Source organism: Colobus angolensis, unplaced genomic scaffold (genome assembly GCF_000951035.1).
Source record: "Colobus angolensis palliatus isolate OR3802 unplaced genomic scaffold, Cang.pa_1.0 Scaffold30, whole genome shotgun sequence".
NCBI classification, from domain to species: domain Eukaryota; kingdom Metazoa; phylum Chordata; class Mammalia; order Primates; family Cercopithecidae; genus Colobus; species Colobus angolensis.
In genome coordinates this window covers 2671717-2685708 of record NW_012116266.1, presented here as the reverse complement: position 1 = coordinate 2685708, position 13992 = coordinate 2671717, and the positions used below count along the sequence as shown (strand labels likewise).

The window sequence follows — 13992 nt, the reverse complement described above, 5'->3', positions numbered from 1 at the left end:
TGATCCGCCTGTCTCGGCCTCCCAAAGTGCTGGGATTACTGGCGTGAGCCATCACGCCCAGCTTTCTACCATGTATTTTTTTTTAACTATGGAAGTATCCTAGACAGCATTTAATAAGTCAGGGATTACATACAGGATTTTCCATCACATGCTAATAATGTGATTAACTGGTGTCCTGGCTAAATGCTACGTGGAAGTGATGCTGAAGGAACATTTAAGCTCAACAAGAAAGAGTGCTGAGGTTAGTTAGCAATGTCTACCACCAGCAAGGTTTAAAAGGCCACTTTTTTACGAAACAAATGTGATCTTACTTTTTACCGTTAGGGATAATGCACACTGGACTTGAAAACTGACCTGTTATTTTAGCTTCTTTCTCTTCTATCATAAGTAAATACCACACATGTGACACTATAGACTATATATTATCTTACCAATCTTCTGCTATTCATTGCTTGGTTTCTCTTAAGTGATATTATTATTCTTTCCTTCAGCATAGCCTATAACAGGCTACTCTATAAACTTCTACTTAGTATCTCTCCTAAGAAGCACATTCTCATCAGTATAGTTTTTACTACAGATCTACAAATTGAAGGATTACTTCAATCTTTTCATTTATTCAACATTCAACATTTACTGTTTATCTATTATGCTCAGCACTACAGAAGAGAGAGCAACATTTCAAAGAGTTTGCAATGCAATTTAGACAAGATAAACACTTACCAAAAGTTAAAACAATTCAAAAAAGAATAAAATCAGTAACAAAAACAGTGGGGCAGACAGGCCAATGATTCAAACATCTGACCACAAATCAGAAAAATCTGTGAGCACTTAAAAGTTTCAGCCTCCTAGGAACTACCCCAAATCTACTGAAACAGAAATCTCCATGGTATAGGCCCAGGATTCTTCATTTTGAATTCTTCCCTGACCTCTAACAGGAGGTCTACACTTGCGAGTTCTCGTAGATCTAGCAAGTGTGATAAATATCTTTCACACAAGACAGAAAACAGTAAAGTATCACAATAGAGGTCAGGGTATAAGGTGTTACTGAAGTTCACTGGAAAGACAGCTGGAAGGCCTGGATGCAGTGGCTCACGCCTGTAATCCCAGCACTTTGGGAGGCCAACGTGGGCAGATCACTTGAGGTCAAGAGTTCTAATAACATGGCAAAACCCTGTCTCTACTAAAAATATAAAAAGTACCCAGGTGTAGTGGTGTATTCCTGTAATCCCAGCTACTCAGGAGGCTGAGGCAGGAGAATCATTTGAATCTGGGAGGTGGAGGTTGCAGGAAACTGAGACAGCAAAAGTGCACTCCATCCTGGGTGACAGAACAAGACTTTGCCTCAATAAAAAAAAAAAAAAAAAAACTCTGCTGGAAGAAAAGAACGGCTTTGCAGAGGAGGTGACAGCAGAAATGAACCCTGAAGAAAGAGGACCTCACACAAATAGAACACGTAAGCCAAGATACAGAGATAGACAGGATGGTGAACAGCAAGTAGCTTAGTGTGGCTAAGGTAAGGGGGTCTATAAGGGAATAATGATAGGTAAGGTTAGCTTTCTAAACTTAAATATCAAATTAAAGAGTTTAACCTTTATTCCACAGAGAAAGCAGGAGACTTGTAATTTTTTAAATTTTGCACTCCTAACTGCTAAGCTTTGTTAACTGTTAAGAAAACACAGTAACACAGGTGTGCCATGACAATGATTACAGTCAGCAGCAGATATAAAATCAATGGAAGAAAGAGAGAAGAGTAAAACTCCGGGAAAGAGATAACAAGGATCCATCCCAGGATGGAAGGAGGAGGATTGGAGAGCGTGAGGCAATCTGCATGCATAAAGACATGTATAAGGACAAGCTTTGTCAGCTGGCAAGGACCAGGGAAGGGACAATAAGCAGGCAGCAGTTTCCACCAGCAAAGACTGGGAAGAAGAACAGTAACATAATGTATAAAACAAGGAACTAAAAATACAAAAAAATTAGCTTGGCATGGTGGTGCCTGTAGTCCCAGCTACTTGGGAGGCTGAAGCAGGAGAAGCACTTGAACCCAGGAGGCAGAGGTTGCAGTGAGCCAAGATCACAAGCCACTGCCCTCCAGCCTGGGCGACAGAACAAGACTCCATCTCAAAACGAAACCAAACAAACAAACAAAAAAACATATAATGGCCATTATCATAATTGAACTCACTCACTTTGGTGACTCAATATGAAGGATTAGAAAGTCAATGACTCAACAGCTCAGAATCTGCATAACTAGGAAATAGAAGTCTCATTCATACAAAAAAGGAAATGGAGAGGAAAGGCAGGTCTTGAAGGGAAGGCAAAGCTTGGGTCAATAATCAGTTGCCAAAATTGTTACTTTAAAAAGATGCGCCTGTGCCCTGCCACCGCTATCACCACCTCAGTGTCCCCTGGCTCCAGTCCCGCTCTTAGGACAGCACTGCCACAGCTGCATGGCCCTGCCTGCCTCCTGTGCTGCGCAGCCGCTGCGTGTGCCCCAGATGGTGCTTTACCCCTAGGACTGGCTTAAAATAGCGAAGTGATCATCATGGCTGATGAGAGGCAGGACTGGATTGCAGCTCCGACGGGGACAGACAGAGCAGAGTGCAGAGGCTCACATAGTGAATTTTAGCTCCAGAACAACTGCAAGAACAAACCAGAAATCCCAAGAGGACCCACAGACCCTCTGAAGGAAGTGGACTGCTCCTGCAGGACCTGGAGACATTCCAAACACTGTGAGTGCCCAAACTGCAGAAGTAGGAAAGGGAGATCCTCTGCTCCGAACACACACCGGCGCTGCGGAAACTGAAGTTCTAGTTTACAGGAGAAGTTTCCGACCTTACCTGGAGTTGAGTCAATTTAGAGAGCTGAGCAAAATACAGGGGTAGAGGAAGCAGCGGGAAAGGTTCCGGCAGCTCACTGGGTCCCCAAGCAGGTCATTCCTGACTGGCATCACAGAGATCTTTTGGGAGAGCGGCCAGAGGCATGGGGAAAATGCCACAGGGAGAAGGAAATCTCCAGCTGAACTTTGTAACAATCTGAACTGGGTGAGAAGCCTCCTGGCCAGAATGTGGGGGAGGCCACGAATCCTGTGTGCAGACTCCACAGGTGGGGAAAGAACCAAAGCCCTTTTCTTTCGCAGCTAGGAGGCAGGTAGCCTGGGGCAAGTTCTCAAGCCCTGCTCACCCACTGCCTGGAAACAGACTGGGCTATTAGGTGGGGCATGGTGGGAGTAAGGGTGGCCCTTCAGATTGTGTGGGAGCTGGGTGAGGCCTATGACTGCTGGCTTTCCTCCACTTCCCTGACAACCTACGTGATTCAGCAGAGGCAGCCATAATCCTCCTAAATACACAACTCCATTGACCTGGGAACCTTTGCCTAGACACATTGTCACCAGGTTATCCAAAGTTAAGACGAAGGAAAGAATCTTAAGAGCTGTGAGACAGAAGCACCAGGTAACCTATAAAGGAAAACCTATGAGATTAGCAGCAGATTTCTCAAGAGAAACCCCACAAACTAGAAGGGATTGGGCCCTATCTTCAGCCTCCTTAAACAAAACAATTGTCAGCCAAGAATTTTGTATCCAGTGAAACTAAGCATCATATATGAAGGAAAGATACAGTCGTTTTCAGACAAACAAATGCTGAGAGAATTCACCATTACCAAACCACCACTACAAGAACTGCTAAAAGGAGCTCTGAATCTTGACACGAATACTGGAAACACATCAAAACAGAATCTCTTTAAAGCATAAATCATACAGGACCTATAAAACAAAAATACAAGTTAGAAAGTGAAACAAAAAACCAAAAAACCAAAGCACACAGGCAACAAAGAGCACAATGAAAGCAATGGTACCTCATATTTCAATACTAACATTGAATGTAAATAGCCTAAATGCTCCACTTAAAAGATACAGAACCACAGAATGGATAAGAACCCACCAACCAACTATCTGCTACCTTCAGGAGACTCACCTAACATATAAAGACTCACATAAACTTAAAGGCACAGAAAAAGGCATTTCATGCAAATGAACACCAAAAGCAAGCAGGGGTAGCTATTCTTATATCAGACAAAACAAACTTTAAAGCAACAGCAGTTAAAAGAGACAAAGAGGGATATTATATAATAGTAAAAGGCCTTGTCCAACAACTGCAGAATACACACATTCTATTCAACAGCGCATGGAACTTTCTCCAAGATAGAACCATATGCTAGGCCACAAAACAAGCCTCAGTAAATTTAAGAAAATTGAAATTATATCAAGCACTCTCTCAGACTACAGTGGAATAAAACTGGGAATCAACTCCAAAGCAAACCTTCAAAACCATGCAAATACATGGAAATTAAATAATCTGCTCCTGAAAGAGCATTCGGTCAAAAACAAAATCAAGATGCAAATTTAAAAATTCTTCAAATTGAACAATAATGACACAACCTATCAAAACCTCTTGGATACAGCAAAGGCAGTGCTAAGAGGAAAGTTCATAGCCCTAAACGCCTACATCAAAAAGACTGAAAGAGCACAAACTGACATTCTAAGGTCACACATCAAGGAAGCAGAGAAACAAGAACAAACTAAACCCAAACCCAGCAGAAGAAAGGAAATAACCAATATCAGAGCAGAACTAAATGAAACTGAAACAAACAAACAAAATACAAAAGATAAATGAAACAAAAAGCTGGTTCTTTGAAAAGATAAATAAAATTGATAGGCCATTAGCAAGATTAACCAAGAAAAGGAGAAAATCCAAATAACCTCAGTAAGAAACAAAACAGGAGATGTTACAACTGATACCACTGAAATACAAAAGATCATTCAAGGCTACTATGAACACCTTTATGTACATAAACTAGAAAACCTAGAAGAGATAGATAAATGATAAATTCCTGGAAAAATACAACACTCCTAGCTTAAATAAAGAAGAATTAGATACCCTGAACAGACCAATAACAAGCAGCAAGATTGAAATGGTAATTTAAAAATTAACAACAAAAACCATTCCAAGACCAGACTTATTCACAGGAGAATTCTACCAGACATTCAAAGAAGAATTAGTACCAATCCTTTTGACACTATTCCACAAGATAGGGAAAGAAGGAACCCTCCCTAATTCAGTCTATGAAGCCAGCATCACTCTAATACTAAAACCAGGACATAACCAAAAAAGAAAACCACAGACTGATATCCCTGATGAATATAGATGCTAAATCCCTTAACAAAATATTAGCTAACCGAATCCAACAACTTATCAAAAAGATAATTCACCGTGGTCAAGTGGGTTTCATACCAGGGATGCAGAGATGGTTTAACATAAGCAAGTCAAGAAATGTGATACACCACATAAACAGAATTAAAAACAAAAATCACATGATCATCTCAATATATGCAGAAAAAGCATTTGAAAAAATCCAGCACCCCTTTATGATTAAAACTTTCAGCAAAATTGGCATACAAGGGACATACCTCAATATAATAAAAGCCATCTATAACCCACAGCCAACAAAATACTGAATGGGGAAAAGTTTAAAGCATTCCCTCTGAGAACTGTAACAAGACAAGGATGCCCACTCTCACCACTCCTCTTCAACACAGTACTGGAAGTCCTAGCTGGAGCAATTAGATAAGAGAAAGAAATAAAGGGCATCCAAATCAGTAAAGAGGAAGTCAAACTGTCACTGTTTGCCGACGATCTGATCGTTTACCCTTGAAATCCATTAAGACTACAGAAAGCTCCTAGAACTGATAAAAGAATTCAGCAAAGTGTCTGGATACAAGATTAATATACGTAAATCAGTAGCTCTTCTATATAGCAACAGCGACCAAGCAGAGAATCAAATCAAGAACTCAATCCGTTTTATAATAGCTGCAAAATAAAATAATAATAATAAAATACTTAGGAATATACCTAACAAAGGAGGCGAAAGACCTCTACAAAGAAAACTACAAAACACTGCTGAAAGAAATCATGGATGACACAAACAAATGGAAACACATCCCATGCTCATGGATGGGTAGAATCAATATTGTGAAAATGACCATACTGCCAAAAGCAATCTACAAATTCAACATAATCCCAATCAAAATACCACCTCATTCTTCACAAAATTAGAAAAAACAATTCTAAAATTCCTAAGGAACCAAAAAAGAGCCCACATAGCCAACACAAGACTAAGTAGAAACAACAAATCTGGAAGCATCACACTACCTGATTTCAAACTATACTATAAGGCCACAGTCACCAAAAAAGCATGGTATTGGTATAAAAATAGGTACATAGACCAATGGAACAGAATAGAGAACCCAGAAATAAACTCAAATATTTACATCTAACTAATCTTTGACAAGGCAAACAAAAACATAAAAGTGGAAAAAGAACACCCTTTCAACAAATGGTGCTGGGATAATTGGCTAGCCATGTGTAGGAGAATGAAACTGGATCCTCATCTCTCACCTTATACAAAAATCAACTCAAGGTCAATTAAGGACTTAAATCTAACACCTAAAACTATAAAAATTCTAACATTGGAAAAACACTTCTAGACATTGGCTTAGGCAAGGAGTTCATGACAAGAACCCAAAAGCAAATGCAGTAAAAACAAAGATAAATAGCTAGGATGTAATTAAACTAATGAGCTTTTGCCCCGCAAAAGGAACAGTCAGCAAAGTAAACAGACAACCCACAGAATGGGAGAAACTCTTCACAATCTATATACCTGACAAAGGACTAATATCCAGAATTGACAACGAACTCAACAAATCAGTAAGAAGAAAACAAACAATCCCAATAAAAAGTGGGCTATGTTCAGCTGGGCGCAGTGGCTCACGCCTTTAAGTCCAGCACTTTGGGAGGCCGAGGCAGGCAGATCACGAGGGCAGGAGATCGAAACCATCCTGGCTAACATGGTGAAACCTCATCTCTACTAAAAATACAAAAAATTAGCCAGGCATGGTTGTAGGCGCCTGTAGTCTCAGCTACTTGGGAGGCTGAGGCAGGAGAATGGTGTGAACCCAGGAAGCAGAGCTTGCAGTGAGCCGAGATGGCGCCACTGCACTCCAGCCTGGGTGACAGAGTGAGACTCCATCTCAAAAAAAAAAAAAAAAAAGTGGGCTAAGGACATGAATAGACAATTCTCAAAAGAAGACAAACAAATGGGCAACAAACATATGGAAAAATGCTCAACATCACTAATTGCAAATTTGATTTGCAGGGAAATGCAAATTAAAACCACAATGTGATATCATCTTACTCCTGCAAGAATGGCCATAATCAAAAAATCAAAAATCAGTAGATGTTGGCGTGGATGTGGTGATCAGGGAACACTTCTACACTGCTGGTGGGAATGTAACTAGTACAGCCACTATGGAAAACAGTGGGGAGATTCCTTAAAGAACTAAAGGAAGAACTCCCATTTGACCCAGCAGTCCCATTACCAGATATCTACCCAGAGGAAAAGAAGTCATTATGCGAAAAAGATACTTGCACACACATTTATAGGAGCACAATTCGCAACTGCAAAATCATGGAACCAACCCAAATGCCCATCAGTCAATGAGTGGATAAAGAAAACTGTGGTGTGTGTATATGTATGTGTGTGTGTGTGTGTGTGTATGATGGAATACTACTCAGCCATAAAAAGGAATGAATTAATGGCATTTGCAGTGACCTGGATGAGACTGGAGACTATTATTCTAAGTGAAGTAACTCAGAAATGGAAACCCAAACATCCTATGTTCTCACTGATATGTGGGAGCTAAGCTATGAGGACCCAAAGGCATAAGCAAGAAACACTGGACTTTGGGGACTTGGGGGAAGGGAGGAAGGGGAGTAAGGGATAAAAGACTACAAATAGGGTGCAGTGAATACTGATCAGGTGATGGGTTCACCAAGATCTCACAAATCACCACTGAAGAGCTTACTCATGTAACCAAATACCACCTGGACCCCAATAACCTATGGAAAACGGAAAAAATAAAAATAAAAAAGATGCTATTACTGCAGAATGGAAGGACTAAATCAGTGCTTCTCAAGTTAAATGTGGAAAGACACACTTGGATGCTGAGGCATGTTACATGATTATACAATTTTCTAAAGCTTATTCATAATTTCCATACTTATTGTATCACAGACCAGTAATAAGCAGTTTGTAGACTGACACAGGTCCACAGGCCATCCCTTGCAAGGACATAATTTAGAACATCTCCAGGATGCTTCCCACTTCTAAGATCAATGACAATGATATTTCAAACCTGGTTGCTGATGAAGAATAGGGAACTGAGAAGAGAAAGGCCAGTTTCCCTTCATTTAGCAGTGACAAAACCTGGCACCTAGTGCATTCTCAGTATGTGTTTGTTTCCTTCCTTCTTTAACTTTCCATATCTGTGAAATGAGATATACCTGGCCTACCCCCCAAGATTGTTAAGAAAAAGGAGAGAAATGATACCTGTGAAGTGACAATATAAATACAGATATTGTTATTACTAAAATGTTATTAACAACCCTAAATACAGAGCAGCAAATTCTACACCTGATATTCTAAGATTCCAGGCTTGTCCATAATTTCAAGGCATAATATGAACTTCTCCAAATGAAATTCATTTTAATTTACTTTATTAAGACAACCAAACAGCAAAATGGTAATACCTCTAATAAAAATAGGAGAATCGGCCGGGCGCGGTGGCTCAAGCCTGTAATCCCAGCACTTTGGGAGGCCGAGACGGGCGGATCACGAGGTCAGGAGATTGAGACCATCCTGGCTAACACGGTGAAACCCCGTCTCTACTAAAAATACAAAAAACTAGCCGGGCGAGGTGGCGGGCGCCTGTAGTCCCAGCAACTCGGGAGGCTGAGGCAGGAGAATGGCGTAAACCCGGGAGGCGGAGCTTGCAGTGAGCTGAGATCCGGCCACTACACTCCAGCCTGGGCGACAGAGCAAGACTCCGTCTCAAAAAAAAAAAAAAAAAAAAAAAAAATAGGACAATCAGAAAGAGACATACATATTAAGAAAAATAATGAGTTTAGTTTTAGAAATGCTGAATTTAAGGTATTGACCAAATACGTGATGAGAAATATCCAACAAGCAGTTCAAACTCAAAAGATTTATCGTTAGACATGAGTAAAAGATTTAGGAGTCATTCAGGCCGGGCGCGGTGGCCCACACCAGTAATCCCAGCACTTTGGGAGGCTGAGGCGGGCGGATCATGAGGTCAGGAAATCGAGACCATCCTGGCTAACACTGTGAAACCCCGACTCTACTAAAATAACTGGGCGAGGTGGCAGGCACCTATAGTCCCAGCTACTCTAGAGGCTAAGGCAGGAGAATGGCGTGAACCTGGGAGGCGGAGTTTGCAGTGAGGCGAGATCATGCCACTGCACTCCAGCCTGGGTGACAGTGGGAGACTCCGTCTCAACATTAAAAAAAAAAAAAAGATTTGGGAGTCATTCACAAAAAGGTAACAAGTAAACCCAGTTAGAATGGCTATCATTAAAAAGACAAAAAATAACAGATAATGGCTATGAAGTGGAGAAACGGGAACTCTTATACACTGTTGGTGGGAATCTAAATTAGTACAACCTCTATGGAAAACAGTATAAAGATTTCTCAAAGAAGTAAAAATATGACTATAGAACTACCATTCATCCCAGCAATCCCATTACCAGGTATCTACTCAAAGGAAAATAAGTCAATGTATCAAAATGATATCAGCACTCATATGTTTATAACAGCACTATTCAGAATCACAAAGAATAGAATCAACCTAAGGGTCCATCAGTGAACAAATGGATAAAGAAAATGTGTTGCATGTATACACAATAGAATGCTATTGAGCCAAAGAAAAGAATAAAATCACATCTTTTGCAGCAACATATGTAGAACTGGAGGCTTATGTGAAACAAGCCAGGCACAGAAAGACAAGTATCACATGTTCTCACTCATAAGTGGGTACTAAAAAACATGTTCACATAGACGTAGAGAGTGGAGTGACAGATGAAGACTCAGAAGGTTGAGGGGGTGGAAGAGGGGAGGATGATGACAAATTGGTTAATAGGTACAATGTATGTCATTCAGGTTATTGGTACCCTAAAAGCCCTGACTTGATCACTACACAATCTATGCATAACAAAACTGCACATGGCTGGGCGCGGTGGCTCACGCCTATAATCCCAACACTTTGGGAGGCCGAGGCAGGAGGATCACCTGAGGTCAGGAGTTCAAGACCAATCTGACCAACATGGAGAAACCCCGTCTCTACTAAAAAAAATACAAAATTAGCCTGGCATGGTGGCACATGCCTGTAATCCTAGCTACTTGGGAGGCTGAGGCAGGAGAATTGCTTGAACCTGGGAGGTTGCGATGAGCCGAGATCATGCCATTTCACTCCAGCCTGGACAACAAGAGCGAAACTCCGTCTCAAAGACAAAACAAAACAAAACTGCATATGTACCCCATAAATGTGTAAAAATAATATGGAAATAAAACTAGTCATCTGTTTCATTCTATTTTGATCTGTGTATTAGAATATTTGTGGTATAGCCAGGTGCGGTGGCTCACACCTGTAATCCCAGCACTTTGGGAGGCTGAGGCAGGCGGATCATGATGTCAGGAGATAAAGACCATCCTGGCTAACACAGTGAAACACCGTCTCTACTAAAAAAATACAAAAAATTAGCAGGGTGTGGTGGCGGGCACCTGTAGTCCCAGCTACTCAGGAGGCTGAGGCAGGAGAATGGCGAGAACCCAGGAGGCAGAGCTTGCAGTGAGCCGAGATCGGGCCACTGCACTCCAGCCTGGGTGACAGAGCGAGATCGTCTCAAAAAAAAACAAAAAAAAGAATATTTGGAATATTTGAGGTATAAAGATGAATACATTGTGTTCTTCTTTGACCTTGAGGGTAAAAAAAGTTACCTGATAAAACTTTTAAAAGAAAAAAAGAGAAAGAAACACTTGACAGCATATGGTAGTTTAGAACACTAAGAGAACTTACCATTCTAAAGCAACTACATACTAGGTAAACTATATTTATGAATGCATTGTTGGTCCCAATAGGAAGTAGAGGAGATCTCTTCCCCTAACTGCTCATCAAAAAGTAAATAAACGTTAAATAGAAAAAACCTGGGCCAGGCACAGTGGCTCACACCTGTAATCCTAACACTTTGGGAGACCTAGGTGGGAGGATAGCTTAAGCTCAGGAGTTCGAGAGTGGCCTGGGCAACATAGCAAAACCCATCCCTACAACAAAATGCAAAAATAGCCAGGCATGGTGGTGCATGCCTGTAGTCCCAGCTACTCAGGAGGCTGAGGTTGGAGGACAGCTTGACCCTGGAAGGTCACTCCAGCCTGGGTCACAGAGTGAGACCCTGTCTCAGAAAACAAACAAACAAACAAACAAACAAATGAACACAAGACTGAAGCTAAAGGTAGAAGCAGAGAGAAAAAGACTGGAGGTAGGCTGATTTCAAAGTACTTGCTGATATAAATTATCATCCTAACAAGCTAATGTAGCTAAATTTGGGTTTCCAGGATAAGTCCAAAACCTATAAAACCAAGGATTACCATGCAAATAAGTAGGTAAGCCACTTTGTGTGATAAAAAGAAAAAACATGATAAATGACAGGCTCATACTTACAAGGACCCCAAAGGTGGGACTTATGACACACAGAATATAAAAGTTGTGTAAGAAAGGTATAAAGGGGCTGGGTGCGGTGGCTCACGCTGGTAATCCCAGCACTTTGGGAGGCTGAGGTGGGCAGATCACTTGAGGTCGGGAGTTCGAGACCAGCCTGACCAACATGGAGAAACCCTGTCTCTACTAAAAATACAAAATTAGCCAGGCGTGGTGGTGCATGCCTGTAATCCCAGCTACTTGGGAGACTGAGACAGAAGAATCACTTGAACCCGGGAGGCAGAGGTTGCGGTGAGTCAAGATTGCGCCATTGCACTCCAGCCTGGGTAAGAAGAGCAAAACTCTGTCTCAAAAAAAAAAAAAAATGTATAAATGATGTTCCAGCTATGGCTTAGTCTCTTGGTTCTGGGCTCAGTGGCACGGCCTCAGAATTTTATTTAATAAATAAACTCTTAAAAATAAAAAATTATTTTAAACCAAAATTTCATGGATATTTTACCCAAAATAAAGGAAACAAGGCAATGATGTCCATCCTCACTCTTTCTATTCAATAATTTACTGAAAATCTTAGCCAGTCCAGAAGGCCAGAAAAAGCAATACGAGGCATAAAGATTGGAAGGAAGTAAAACTGTCATTCACCATGACATGACTGTTTACAGAGAAAATCATAAAGAATTTACCCAAAAAAGTTAGAATAAGTAAATTATCAAAACTGCAATATATATTGACAATTCAACCTAATAACAAACTATTTCTACATGTAAGTGGCAAACAAATGAAAAATAAAATCATAAAAACAATTCAGTTTACAACAGCATTGAAAGCAAAATACTCTGAAATAAATTTAATAAAATATATGCAAGACTGTCACATCAAAAATTTAACTCTAATGAAGACAATTTTAAAAGACCTAAACTAGAGCAGTATCCCATATTCATGGATTGGAAGACTTAATGTTGTTAAAATGTAAATTCTCCACAAATCAACTTATAATAAAAGCCACAACCACAATAGTGTTGTTAGTGGAAAATGACAATTTGATTCTAAAATTTGTGTGTAAAAAAAAAATACCTAGAATAGTCAAAATAATTGTGAAAAATGACTATGTTGTAGGATTCAAACCACTGAATTTCTACAGGTACTCTATAACCACAATTAACTAAGTAAATAAGTCTGGAAGTAGTCTAAAAATTTAAAAATTAATCAATGGAACAGAAAAGACTTCAGAAATAGGTTCACACCTCTAATATGCTGAATTAATTTGTCACAAAGGCACCACAGCAAATAAATAGGAAATAAAAGTATTTTCAACAAGTACTTTTGCAACAACTAGATAGCCATATAAAAGAATAAACTTTGGCCGGGGCAGTGGCTCATGCCTATAATCCTAACACTTAGGGAAGCCGAGGTGGGCAGATCACCTGAGGTCAGGAGTTTGAGACGAGCCTGACCAACATGGGGAAACCCCATTTCTACTAAAAATGCAAAATTAGCCGGGTGTGGTGGCTCATGCTTGTAATCCCAGCTACTCAGGAGGCTGAGGCAGGAGAATCACTTGAACCCACGAGGTGGAGGTTGTAGTGAGCCAAGGTTGAGCCATTGCACTCCAACCTGGGCAACAAAAGCAAAAACTCCATCTCAAAAAAAAATAAAAAACTTTGACCCCAACCACAGTACACACAAAAAATTATATAAAATGGGTCACAGACATAAATGTTAAAGATAAGCTAAACCTACAAAGTTTCTAAGTACAACAGAGGTGAAAAACCTCCACAACTTTAGAATGGTCAAAGATTTTTAAAGTAGTATAGAGAAAGTAGTAAACATAAAAGGAAAAAATGTAATAAACTGGACATTTTTAGTATTAACAACTTGTACTCATCAAAAAAATATTATTAACAGGCCAAGTGAGGTGGCTCAGGCCGATAATCTCAACATTTTGGGAGGATGGGGTGAGAGGATCACCTAGGGCCAGGAGTTTCAGCCTAGGTAACATAGCAAGACCTTGTCTCTACTATTTAAAAAATAATAATAATAATCTTCAAAAATAAAAAAAGACATCCTTAACAAAATAAAAACTCAAGTCACAGACTAAAAGAAAACACTCTCAAAACGTATATGTAGGCCAGGAATGGTAACTCATGCCTGTATTTGCAGCACTTTCGGAGGCTAAAGCAGGAGGATCATTTAAGGCCAGGAATGTGAGACCAGCCTGGGCAACATAGAAAAACCTTGTCTCAAATGGATAATTTCCTGGACACTTACACTCTTCCAAGACTAAACCAGGAAGAAGTTGAATTCCTGAATAGACCAACAGCAGGCTCTGAAATTGAGGCAATAATTAATAGCCTACCAACCAAAAAAAG

At 40.2% G+C, this 13992-nt stretch overlaps 1 protein-coding gene across 2 annotated transcripts in view; it reads right to left on the bottom strand.

Moving 5' to 3' along the window:
- Positions 1-13992, bottom strand: part of INO80D (INO80 complex subunit D) — a 99361-nt gene that overhangs the window by 36276 nt on the left and 49093 nt on the right. The window lies entirely within an intron of this gene.